The following is a 13,346-nucleotide window of genomic DNA, read 5'->3' as shown; positions in this document are numbered from 1 at the left end:
TAGACAGATCACTATTAGACCATTGAAAGGGTCTTCTTGTAAGCCTTTTAATCAATTCTGAAAGGTGCTTTCAGTTTATTGGTTATGGTGGTCTGCAAATAAATCCCTTGACGCGGATGTAATATTCCTGCACCACAAACTCCAGCTAAATAGAAAGCGCAAGCGGCCCGTTGAGTCTGTCAGAAAGAAGTAGGTTGTTCTGTAAAACAAAGTACATCACCAAAATGTCAATAAAGGGAAGGGAAATGGAGACTACCAGAATCAATGCTGCGCAAGGATGAAAGATAGGATATAAGAAATACTGGAGAAGGCCTACCATTTTCTGTATTGATACTACTATGTTTACTAAGGAAATTCCTCTAATGGAAATTAATGCAGATATTAATGTAGTAATGTACTATGTTTATCTTCCTAGGAAGAATTTACTACATATCTCAGATGAACCACTTAGATCAATTTGTCAATTCTATTCATTGCATCTTCTAGGAGTGCGGGGGGTGCCGGAGCCTATCCTGGTCAACCCTGGGGAGCAGAAAAAGGGACACCCCGAATAGGTTGCCAGCCAAGGTTTTCACCTCAGTGACATATGAATCATTTTGAAATTCCAACCTTGAGTTTTACAAGGCCCCATTTTAATTATTGTCCAGTGTTACAAATTCAAGACACACAAGGTCGCTCAAAGTCTCATTTGTCATGCCAAACACAGCTCTTAGATTTATTGTTTCTGCTCCACAAACATGTTGTGAACGCAGAGAACATTTTTTTTTATTTAACTCATAACTTTAATGTGCATTGGCCAATCCGAATACGGTACTTTACAGGCTGTATCGAAAAATATCGGTCCCATTTTGTAGCATCATATTACCTTTCATCCATTTGAAATTAATTATGTTTTTCTTTCCAATAAAGATCTATCCTTTCCAAATGATTCATGGATCAGAAACAAATTGAACCTGCAGGGCGAAGAAGGGAATCAAAGAGCTATTTCACAACCGCGTGGGATCTGAAACATGGCGTTCTAATGAAAAAAAAAGATGCAAACAATAAAAAAAAAAACATCAACGAGAAAGTGTCTCCACCATGTCAAGCAAACGGTCCAACCCATCCATCCAAGACTCATCACGCAGACTGAGCTCCCAACATGAGGGGTTCCTGATTTTCAGTAGGCCGCCATTAACGCGACAATGTTAACAGGCACCTCCCCCTCCTCTTCAGTATTCTGGCGGCGGCGGCAGAGAGCGCTGCCAGCTTCTATCGATCAGACATTTAGCTGAATGTTCTCATCGAACAGCCGGCTGCTGTGGACGCGACGCCTGCACGTGGCCGGACTGAAAAGCAGCCCAGAGCCCACACAAAATACGTATACACAGACAAGAAAGGAAGGGGAGTAACGAAGGAAAATAAATGAGGTGTCGGCTGGTGAGGATGGACGTAAAATCGCCGACCAAGCATGAGAGCATGTAATAGTGAATTCAATTAAAAATGAAATATATATTCACCAGTTGGCCACCAACAAGACTTTGGCGTAATCGGATATCATCGCACAAATTCCGAAATATTTGACGGTCGGCGAGTGTGATTTTGGGTGATAAACTGGATCAGACTCTTTTTGTTAGTCAAAGGTCTTGTGGGAGTTTTGGTTGAGAAAGTCGCAACAAATCGATTGATTGCTTTGCATACCAATTTGTAAAAGAAAACAAAGTAGACGGCTATTAAGTTTGGTCCGTGGTTAGGTACTAAAAGTATTTGACACATTTCATTCATCCATTCATTTTCTGAACCGCTTTATCCTCAGTAGGGTCACTGGGGGTGCTGGAGCCTTCGTGTGCAGTCGATTGGTCGCCGGTCTTTTGGTCGCCGTCTTTTGGTCGCCGTCTTTTGGTCGCCGGTCTTTTGGTCGCGGTCTTTTGGTCGCCCGGACCGCAACAACGGGCGACCAAAAGACCGGCGACCAAAAGACCGGCGACCAAAAGATCGGCGACCAAAAGACCGGCGACCAAAAGATCGGCGACCAAAAGACCGGCGACCAATCGACCGTGTATTGGAGCCTTAGTGTAAATGTATTGTACGGCTGATTCCTGCAATATAAAATCTGGCTAGTGCTCTCTTTCAATCTACTTTAAAAGTGGTTGAGGTCAGAAAATATGATGAGGGAAAATATGCTCACATAAAAGACTCAAGACATAAAGCCACAAGTCGGAAGAGAAGTGGAGAAAACTAAGGGAATGGATTGAGTGGAATTTTGACTTTAGTTCATGAGTAAATGTAGAAATATAAAGTTGGTGCAAATAAACAAAAACAATGAACGTCAGTTCATTAATAATAACTTTCATGTGTGGGAAAATGTGTGTTGTGTGTTAGACAGGAAAAATGAAAGCAATATCATTGCGTTTGCATAATGTTTGCAATTTTTCAAAAATGTCATGGTATTGTTTTGCTGCCAGATTGGATATAATTGGGACTTTTATTAGAAGTTAATAACTCAGTGAATGCAGCTTGTTGTAAAAGTCAAGTTTTGCAGATATAATATAGCCGTGAAAAGCTTGCATGAGATTTGTGAGAGGAGAAGCGATGGAAAAGGCCAAATGCAAGGATCGTGTTTGGAGAGATTCTTCTTCATCGTGGCAGTGAGATTGCTGTGCAACTTTAGATTGATAGTGTACTACTCCCACTGCCAGAGCACCAATAATATAAAATATAACATCCCACCAAAATTGTGGAACTAACCAGCATTAAAACGGAATGTGAAAAACACAATATATTATCTCTAACTAATATCAATTCGATTTTTCTTAATTTTACCCAATTTAAGTTTGAAATGCGTCACATTTATATTTGTTAGATTGTCTTAATCATTAAATCATACATATGACTAAAAATATATAATATCAGGAGTGGAAAAGCATGATTTTCTCGTACTGCAATAATTTTTTTTCAACAGTTCAACATTACTTCATGATATCTGATGCAATTTGATGCCATTCATGCTGTAGAAACAGGTGACTTTTTTCTTAAACAACCCCAATACCTTAATTAAATGTCTTCCTTAATCCCAACTGTCTTTCAGTGGTTAATCAGCCACATCCTCACCGAGTATAATATAGCAACAGTGCAGACGCATGGACAGAGAGACTGATAGACCATAGTTAGAGCATATTAATCAGTGGGAGACAGACAGTCAGCAGGCAGAGTGATGGAGAGCAACCCAATAGTCAACTTCCCTTCAGCTTCGTGTGTGTGGGAGAGCGCCCGTGTGTGCGTGGGTGTGCGCAAGTATGACCCCGCAGGTCAGATCTATAATGGAAGATCCTCTCCTCCATCTCACTGCGTTGCCCTTTACTCTGCTACCAATACACACCCAACCCTCTTTTGTGAACATCTCATACAGTGACGGAAAGCAGGAGGAAATCATGCTGCTTTTGTGTTTAACAAGAAATACAAACAAGAGAAAGCAACACACTCATGCAATTTTAATTTGGGAGTTATTCAAATGCACAGGCGAATATAGCTTAATCAAAAAAAGTGGAATCTTTCTAATAGAGATTCTTCTCCTCCCATCATAATTATTGAGGCATTTGAACATTTTGAGGACAAAGTCTTGCAAAATTTACAAGGCTGTAAATGAAATGAGGCGGTAAGATTCAAAAGCTGTGTTAAATTTTTATATATTTTTTCTAAGTCCCAGTTGTATTCTTGCATAACGTGACCCAAGTATTGAAAAAAATATTGTGCAATTCCACACCAATGGGCAAAAAACAACTAAATATGCATTATTATGTAAAAAAAAAAAAAAAGAAGTAATTTACTTGCACATGTTTAAATTGAGATTTGTTTATGAAAGCAGTTTAGACAGGGCATTGTAGTACATGTCTTTAGGTGTAAATATTATTAATAAACAATGTGGCTTATATTTGGAAAATATGTGTTTACCTGTGAAAATCTGGTCATGTGCCTTATTCTGAAAATTAATTTTCCTCCTTGGGGGAATTATGAAGCAGTTAACTTTGAACTTTTCTATATACATGTGGAAAAATATGCCTAATGGGGCGTCCAGGGACACCAAAAATTAATTGCCGTGTATTCATCTGCAAGGAGTTTTTGCAATCACGTATGAAGGAAATAATAATTAAATACTAATTTCATGGTTTCATTTTTTTTTTACATTAAACATATTGAAGCTGTGAATCCACCCCATTAATGTTCCAAATTTTTGTTATATCAAAAGATAAAAAGCATTGGTTTGGACCTTGCCTTACCTGTGAATGTATTATGATGCCAAATGAATATGATTGAATTCTCATGAGACAATAATATCTTTTGAAGTTGTTGGAACAGAAGATCCAATTAGGCTTTCTCATTGGACTTACTCTGAACACTTTACTCTTAATTGAGATTTCCCTTTTATTCCTCGCACAAGGAACAAACTAAATTCTCCGGGAATTAATTAGCGAGACCTGTTTTGACCTAACCTGCTTGCTAAAGTATACCGGCAACATGCAAATGATTTCAACGCCCTTGGGTGTGTGTTCTCTTTCACTCTCACACAAGCGCACACTTCCAATGTCAAAAAGTTGTTTTCAATATCAGGTTATGCTCATACAAGCAAATTTATTTTCTTCCCTTTCATTCTTTCATTCTTCTGCGGTAAAATGAAATGAGTTCATCATTAGTTTATCACAAATAGATGTCCAATCCATTTGAACTGGGAGTGTGGCAGCCAATGAGTTAAGCCGTGTGCACAGAAAATGAAATATTGTGCACTCTCTAATTCCCCTTTACCCCTGATAACATCAGTCACTCCTTTAGATCAGTGTTGATAGTGAACATTCTCTTGCCTTCGTCCTTGGACATCCTCAAGGAAACCAAGGTCACATTTTATCTCCTCTTGCTCCGGAGCACTTATTGCATGTATGATTGTTATTTCACTACAAAAGCAACGTGTCTACCTTGTCCTCCTGACACTGTCTTACGCACGTCTGCTTTTAGGGTGCAAATTATTCACCATGGATCAAATAAAAAAACTTTAGGACACTGAAAGATTTATTTATTTCACTTTTTGTTTGTATAACAATGACATGTTTCTTTTCCAGATGATATTATTAATGGTGACAACACACACTCCAACTGTAATCCATACCGATATACTATCTCGCTGTGGCGGTCCGTGCATTTTCTCGTAGCGCCTTCAACCAGTAAAATCCACTTCCTAGCAGCATTTAATGATTAAATAGAAATACTGGAGCTTTTCAGACATTACAACCGGGCCAGGGGGGTGATTTCCCCGGGAAAAGACAGCGATGGACGTCAATGGCGAAATGGCAAAAATTGCACTAAAATGGGGTAAAATCCACTTCTTAGCAGCATTTAGTGATTGAATACAAACACTGGAGCTTAAATACAAACACTGGAGCTTTTCAGATATCAGAACTTGGCCCACAACTGAAATATTATTTAGGAATATAGCCATATTTTACTCACCAAAAATCCTTTTTAACTGTACACAATATCCATCCTCCTTTCTTTCTTCCTTCTTTTCTATCGCCATCGAAGCTAATGCTCAAAGTCGAGCCTGTCCTGTCGTATTTCTGGCATAGTCCGTCGTGAAAATGGCTTTAAATCAACACAACAATATATTTGCTTGTGCAGCTCGCTCCAAATACAGTTTGGTAGCTCTGGCTAAACACTAGCCAATCATAGTTGGTGAAAGCGATGACGTATCCCTACGCCTGCGACAATGCATTGTGGTGTTGCCAACTCGAAATCTGATTGGTTAAAGCAACAGTCTTATCGACGCTTGTTTAATGCAGCAGAGCCTGCAGAACTGATTGTGAAGGCCTTGAGGCAGATTTCTGACCCTGGCAACAAATAATGGCTGAAATGTGATTGGTTAAATGCTTCAATATGAAAATACACATCTGGAAGCAGTGCAACCAGGGGGAAAAGCAATGAAAGGAAGCTAACAGACCATTTGGAATTATTTAATAAGTATTGATGGACAAAATATAATATATGATTCAGATATTTCTTAGGCCAGCAGAGAAGGCCTTGAAGGCCCTGATGGCCCGCCACTGCTATCTCACCATTATTGGTAGGTTGGGTCCTCGCGACCTATTCATCTTACAGTGTTGACACATAATTTTGATGTAATAAAGATTGTTTGTTATGCTCATGATTGCACTTTCAATCAACGAATGCACTGCAGTTGTATCAGTATCTGTGCATTTGGTGAACACGCCTTATCTAATCCAGTGGGATCTTACTTCTTCAGCAGATCAATGTGGATTAGGCAATACATATGGGTAGATTAGGTATAACGTTGTCGGATTTACCAGTTCCAATAGAAGGAACCTCGTTTCATGGCAAATACACTAGATTTTGAGATATGCTGTAATAAATCAAACAATCCACATGAAAGACTAAAGGAGTGATGTGATGCTTTCATGGTTGAGACCACTCTGCCTCTGGCGGATGTTGAAATTTGGTAGAAATCCTAAAAACCGCATGTGAAAAGGGAAAAAGAGAAACATAAAATAAACATGAAGATGCACTAGAGAGATTGCATGGGGATCTTGGTTTTACCGGTTAGTCTTTTTTTCACATTTTTTATCTCAATTGATGGAATAATCAGTGATTGGCATTGATGTAATTGACTGATGTAACCACGTTTGAAATTGACGAGCATATCCATTATTGGAATTGACTGATATGGCCGTTTGTTTTAGGCATTCAGTGATATAGCTGTCTTTCTCATTGGTGTTTATGATCATCTTTGACTTAACTTATTGGCTTTCAAAGACATTGCAAGTTATTCCTTATGAATTGGTTTTCACAGTCAAGAGGGTTTCCTTCTAGTAACCTTTGAGACTTCCATCAAAGCCTTAAAACGAACCCCAAAAATTGAAAAATTGCTCTAAAAAATGCACATAAATGAAAATCCACTCACTAGTGAAATCACGAATTAGATTCAATGTAGTTACAAAATACAAATGAGGAATAAGATGGCACGTGAAGTGGCGAAATCCCAAATACATTCATCTGCAGCTAAATGAACAAGAGGTGTGCCTCTGCGAACACGTAAGGAAGATGGAAGAGAGACTAAAGGAATAAGGACAGCAGAAGGGAAACGCATTCAACGCAAAATCCCCAATAACTTGACTGCAAAGAACCAGTTCGACAAGAAAATGCCATTCCATTGGCCACACCCTTTATGTTCTCTATTAAGTGTATGGAACATCCTTGAGCAATACGCTGAACAGTGAGAGTTGATCCTGATTGCCGCACCATCCACGTGTAAATGAGTTGTTAAGTTCCTTAAATGGCGACATATGCTTCCATCATTAATCACTGCATGAATGGTTAAAAAGGTGACATTGTAAAAGTGCTATATGGAGCTCATTTGCCATTCACTGGGACATGGCGATCTTGATATTACAAGACACTTCATGTATAGGCAACCAAATAATTATGCTTACTAGACTGTACTCTTTGATTGATGACCTTCACCAACGCCTGATGAAAATAGAAAATCCATCTGTAACAATAAGATTTTTGGAGGCATGCTTGGATTAAGAAATGTTTGCCATTATAGCTTTTTATTTGGTTGAATATAGTCACTAGACTAGATTTCTAACTCAACTGTGGCAATGAGTTTTTCCTAAATAACTCACTTGTACCTGGAAGAAATCAACCTATTTTATTAGTGATAATATCAAAATGTTTACATTCATTGACGATATAAAATGTCCACCTGTGTTATCGCTTCTCGCAATATTACCAGATTATGATTTACCTCACAAAATCAGTTCATAAAATGAACAGTTGAAGGTGTATTCACATTTCTGAATAACTTCCAAGCTAAGAAATAATGCAAATTAGCTTCAGAAAACTAATATTTACCCATATACATTGTAATACTCTCATAGCCAATCCCCAGAGGCCTCAAATATCCAATTAACTCAAAATAAACAAACACTACTTGTATACGCATTAAAGCTTGGACCCTCAACAAAAAAACATTTGTATTGTTGATTATAGCATGTTTGTTTACAATACTCTGTATAAAGTTTAATATCATGTTTGCTTGAAACTAGTTTATCTATTTCAGCGTGTTAATCCCACAAAGACAATTATAATTGCTGCAGTTCCAAATACTGTGGGCCTTTATTCTGCACAGCAGGATTAAAACAAAAACATAGAATTCAGCACCATGTCAAATTATGATGACAGGCATTGCTTGTAAAGGAATTTCAACTCCAGAGAAATAACAAGTGTTAAATCAGTCATTGAGTGTCTACACACAACAATAGAACAAATGATTTCAACTTTTCTATCCCCTATGCAGATATAAAATCCTCTTGGCAAATTCTACACAACAGTAGGGAGCAATAGTACAAACAAAACACTTATATAAAATTGATGTCATGCTACCTCATGCATATCAATATTAAACAGCAAAACTAGTAAAACTATAAATACAAAAATCAAACGTGATTGCATCTTGGAGAGTTAACTCATAAACTATAGAAATTTTAGTAAAGCAGGCTTGAATAAAATGATGTTTTATGCCAAAGCAACAAATAGTGGTATTATAGTGTTGTTGATCTTGCAAGTAAAAGGAACCTGAAATCCTCCCCAGAGTGTAAACACTGGTGTCATTGGGAGTAATCTGTCTTCCACACATGGTCGATCATCCGCGTGTGTGTATGTGTGTGTTCTGAATTGTGGATGAGCTGCAGAGCTCCATAACAGAATGACTCTGCAGACTAGAGTCATTTACACACCAGCTTCCCAGTAAATTGCTCATCAGAGGCATAACAGTCGAGCCAAAATATGTCCCTAACAAACAAAAGTGTGTTAGTTCTGCCATTATGGCTTCGTGTTCTGAAATAATTAGATGTGTGTCAATGTCAATAACTTTCAGGGTGCAAAAAGGGAATTTGTTTTAGCATTTACAAGATGGGAATGCCATTAAAAGAGCCACTGGGACACTGTCTGACCAAAATTTCCACAAAAATATGTTGAGCTACATCCCAAATGTCCACATCACCTTACACTAAAAATGTGAATACTGTGTATATTGTCCCTTTAAAGTTAAACAATGTTTCACATGCACTCAATGTCATCAACTTAAGATCAGTGTAAATAAAGGGATACACTTAAAGCATGTAAATTAGATTCCAAAGGCAACTCCGCCTCACACTTGTGTGAATATTTCATCAGATAACTCAACACACAGCCATTAATGTCTGAAGCATTGGCAAGCAAAGTTACACGTGCACACCTAACATTTTTTTTGAAATATTTCATTTAAAACTCATTTATGTTTGCAGGTATAATTATTATTCAAATGTAGAGCTTGCTTAATTATTTTAATTCATTGCGGTCATGTACCAACAACGTTATTGTGGAGCATACACTTGATTCAGAGGAATTATTTTTGGCTCTCATGCTATAAAACCAACTTGAGGCTCTGCTTGAGTTCAATTCACAGTTGTATGCTCAAATCAATGTGTGCCCAACCTTCAATAATCGAGACATTTTGGCAGGATTAAAGACTGAAGTGGATTTATCCTGATACAAGTGGGGCTGCTGAGGTAGCTAAGAGCGCAGTCAGTTAAAAGGGATTTAGTTTTTCTACAATGTTAATATTTCTAATCACAAAATGCGATGGAAGAAATAATGACTTCTTAAGGTAATCACAGAACACACATTCGGAAAAAAAAATAGACAATACAATACTACACTTGAGCCTCTGGTTTATGTTGTAGGAAAGAGCTTCACAACACAGCTGAAGTAGCACTCAATAATGAAGGTTGCCATGGTGTGGCGGCAGGTCAGATGATGTCATTGCTCTCCAAGATAGAACCGAGGGCATAGAGGATGCTGAAGAAGAACCGAGGGGGGGAGGGGATAGGATGTGTGCTTCATCAGCAGCCATCAAATCATATGCTCATGAAATATGGAAGAGACTGATTAAGATGCAATTCAAATAGTTCAAAGAGAGGAAGATTACAGGGGAGAGAAGATGCTAAGTACTACGGTGATGTGAAAAAAGTATTTGTCCCCTTCTCCAATGATCATTGCTGTTGCCGCACTTTAGATAAACAAATAGATTTAAATATCAGACTAAGAGTAATAAGAGGACGACAACTTTAAAAATGTTTTTATAACTCTGCCTGATTGGTAGATGTCAATGACTTTATTGCTCAGGTGTTCTTAAATGTCTTTGGGCATCGTTAAAATATTTCGTCGGATAATTTCCATGTTGGGGATTGTTTAAAAAAATTAACAGGTTCAGAGATACTGTATTTTTTTGCAGTATAAATCGCAAAAAATGAAGCAATATGTGGTTTTGCTGCTTGTCCTTTTCCATTAGTTTTCCCAAATGAAGGTAGGAAGAATAGTAGGTGGATGGATGGAGGGTTTAGTAGTATACTAATCTTTTTTTCTGTGGGATTTAAGGAGCAATCAGTTATAAAAGCTTCTTGGGAGTTCTCCAATTTAGACCCCCAAAAATAAATCTGGCCCTTTTCAAGTCTTAATTTAATTGCAGCTATTGTCTGACAGTTTTCTTTCCCCTACTCAACTCTAGGCTTTGCAAAACACCTGTTCTGTCTGGTTGAGTATAGTGACTATTTGTCTGTCTTTGCCAAAATCTTTAATGTGTGAAAAGGAATGGAGTACTAATGGAAAAACGAACTATCTAACTCATCATTGATTGGTTGTTCAGTGTACCAAGAAAGAGGGTAGAGAAAGTGGGCCTGAAGTTTTAACACTGTGTGATGGTTTTCTTCTTTGGGGACAATTGTTAAGTTTGGGAGCGCTCATTTGTGACAAGTAGAATATTTATTATGCTTTTTTGGGGTCCAATAGTTTTGAGTTTTCCATTCTCTCGACTTTCAGTAAGTAGTAGTAAAAGAAAATTAAGAAGGACAAGGAGGTGGGCCTCTTAAGCAATATGGTGATAAAAATGGGTGATTTTAAGGATGTTTTATATGTTAAAGAATAATTTTTAGGTTTTGCATATTTCCCATGTTGTTAAATGACTGATAAATACATTTATTTTTATTCACCTTGGTAGCATTTCTTGCTCATAGTATTGCTATACATTGTGCGAGTACACTTTAATCGTTGAAATTGTATTTTCAATTATTGATTTTTATTGTCAAGGCTTTACTATTGTCTTAAAAAGGGTCTTTATTTAAATAAAATAATTATTTTGTGTGTGCTTCAGCCTGCATGAGGCTTACTCTCTGATTAATAATAATTATATTTCTACTTAGCCTAAAACTGCCGCACAGTCTAACACAGGTTCCCGTGGGAACAACATTGGAGCTTTTAAGATTCTTAAGAATCATTTTGACTCTGATGCTTAACTCCTCAGTTAAGGACCACCGTTATAATAAAGAGAAGATTATTTTCTGTAAAAGTTGTTAACTCCAGCTCACCACCTACAGGGAGGATTAGCCAGGAGGGCAGAAATAAAAGGCGTATTTTGACACAAAAATAGCATCATTCTGAGGGAAAGAACAGCCAAGGTTGAAGAGCAATATGAGAGAGACACCAATTTTCTTAAAAAATAAAAAATGTCCAGATTATGTGAAGGTACCGCAGCATGCCTGAGGCATGTAAACATACATTAACATAATATTTTATGATGGCTGTGGAAGACGGGGTCAATTCACTTGTAGATTTGCTCTTTTGAGGCTTAATTGATCAATGTTTTGCATTCAGCATTGTTGGCTTGCTGCTTGTCTTGATAAAGGCCACCTCCCACACAATGTGAGCATTGTGAGTTATATATAGATATTTCCAGCATGATAGTTTATCATCAGTCGATAATAATGTGGTGTTGGTTCAAATTAAATCTTTTTATCTGTGTCTGGATTGCTGTGCATGCTGAAATAGTTTTAGAAATTAGTCTCGCTTTTAGTGCACAACATTGTTTGCCTTCATTTGCTTGCAGTACACACATTTTCAGGGCAATATCTCTGTAAATGAGACTCCCGTGTTGTCGGGGGTGTATTGGTTATTTGAGGAGGTCTCGGCTTCTGATTATAGGATGGAAAAAGATCCATGCCGGCATATGACAGCTTGCTGTTTAGACATTGCAGCGAGGGGTCTGATTGAGCATTTCAGCCCAGCCGGAGAAGAATCTCAGCACTGCTCTTCAATTCAGGGTATTGTGAAAGTGCAATCCTATTACGTTGTCATCGTCACCCCGTGCACCTCAGTCGGTATAACACAGCAAACCGAAAGCAATCAGACAATGATACATTGGACCATACAGCCTCCTAATAAACTTTCAAAATTCCACTTTAAATTACCACGAAAATGGCTTTTGAATTCTTCTATTTAACAATCTGTGCAAGACAAATGTGTCTTCTCATAACAGACTTAGTACACACATTGATCATAGCTAAATATTAAACACATAGCACAAAAAAATATAGGCCTAGGGTGAAACACAGAACAGGTTCGGATTTAGATTTAGTTTAAGAAGTGCCGATGTTGCGCTGATTCTTAAACTGAGATTTGAATTCCTAACCTCTGAACTGTGAGGCAGATGTGCTGACCACTGTGCTGATTCTAATGCATTTTTAACAGCATTTAAATTCATCCAAGTTTCTTGCATTTTTTAAACAATCTAAATTTTTAATAGGTTCAAATTGCACTCCATTTGTATGTCTGTACTTTGTGGCTTTAATTGCAAGCACGTAATGGAAACAGAAGTTTTGCCTGTCAAATAGAACTGTTTAAGCCTTCCCCACCCTAAGGCTCATATCGCATATCCTCGGGTCAGGTTGTCCATTACAGTGTGAAAGTTCTTTCAGTGGCCTGTTGAACCCTGAAGATTCTGCTGCTTAAGAGATACCAGTCCTGAAATTAACAACTCTCCATTACCGGAATGCCTCCTCTTCATCCTCCTATTGCTAATCAATTCATCTTTGATAAGAACATCCTTCAACTAGTTTGCTTAGCCCTTAAAAATGAAATGTTTTCCTTCTAATATGTACATAACGCCAAAAATCTGAGTGTTTTCACTGTGAACATCGACACAATAGATATTGCATGTGGGGAGGGGAAGTCCCCAAAATGTAAACTGAATTATTAATCTTAGGCATGTTGAGTTTCATTGTAAATGAAAACTTGGGTCTGGTATGCAAATTTATTTTCACGATGGTGAAACCTGGATAGCTATATTTAGAGTTGTTGCTAAGAATGAAAAGTGTGAAGTTGTTTATTCACATATAGGTATTGCACTGTTGATCATGGGTAAAAGCGGGTGGTGGTCTTTCATTGTCAGTGGGAGGCATTTACAGCTCGGTGTTAAAAGCCGTTTGAGC

This window comes from Stigmatopora argus, chromosome 16 (assembly GCF_051989625.1).
Source record: "Stigmatopora argus isolate UIUO_Sarg chromosome 16, RoL_Sarg_1.0, whole genome shotgun sequence".
NCBI lineage: Eukaryota > Metazoa > Chordata > Actinopteri > Syngnathiformes > Syngnathidae > Stigmatopora > Stigmatopora argus.
This window is presented reverse-complemented; position numbering follows the sequence as displayed.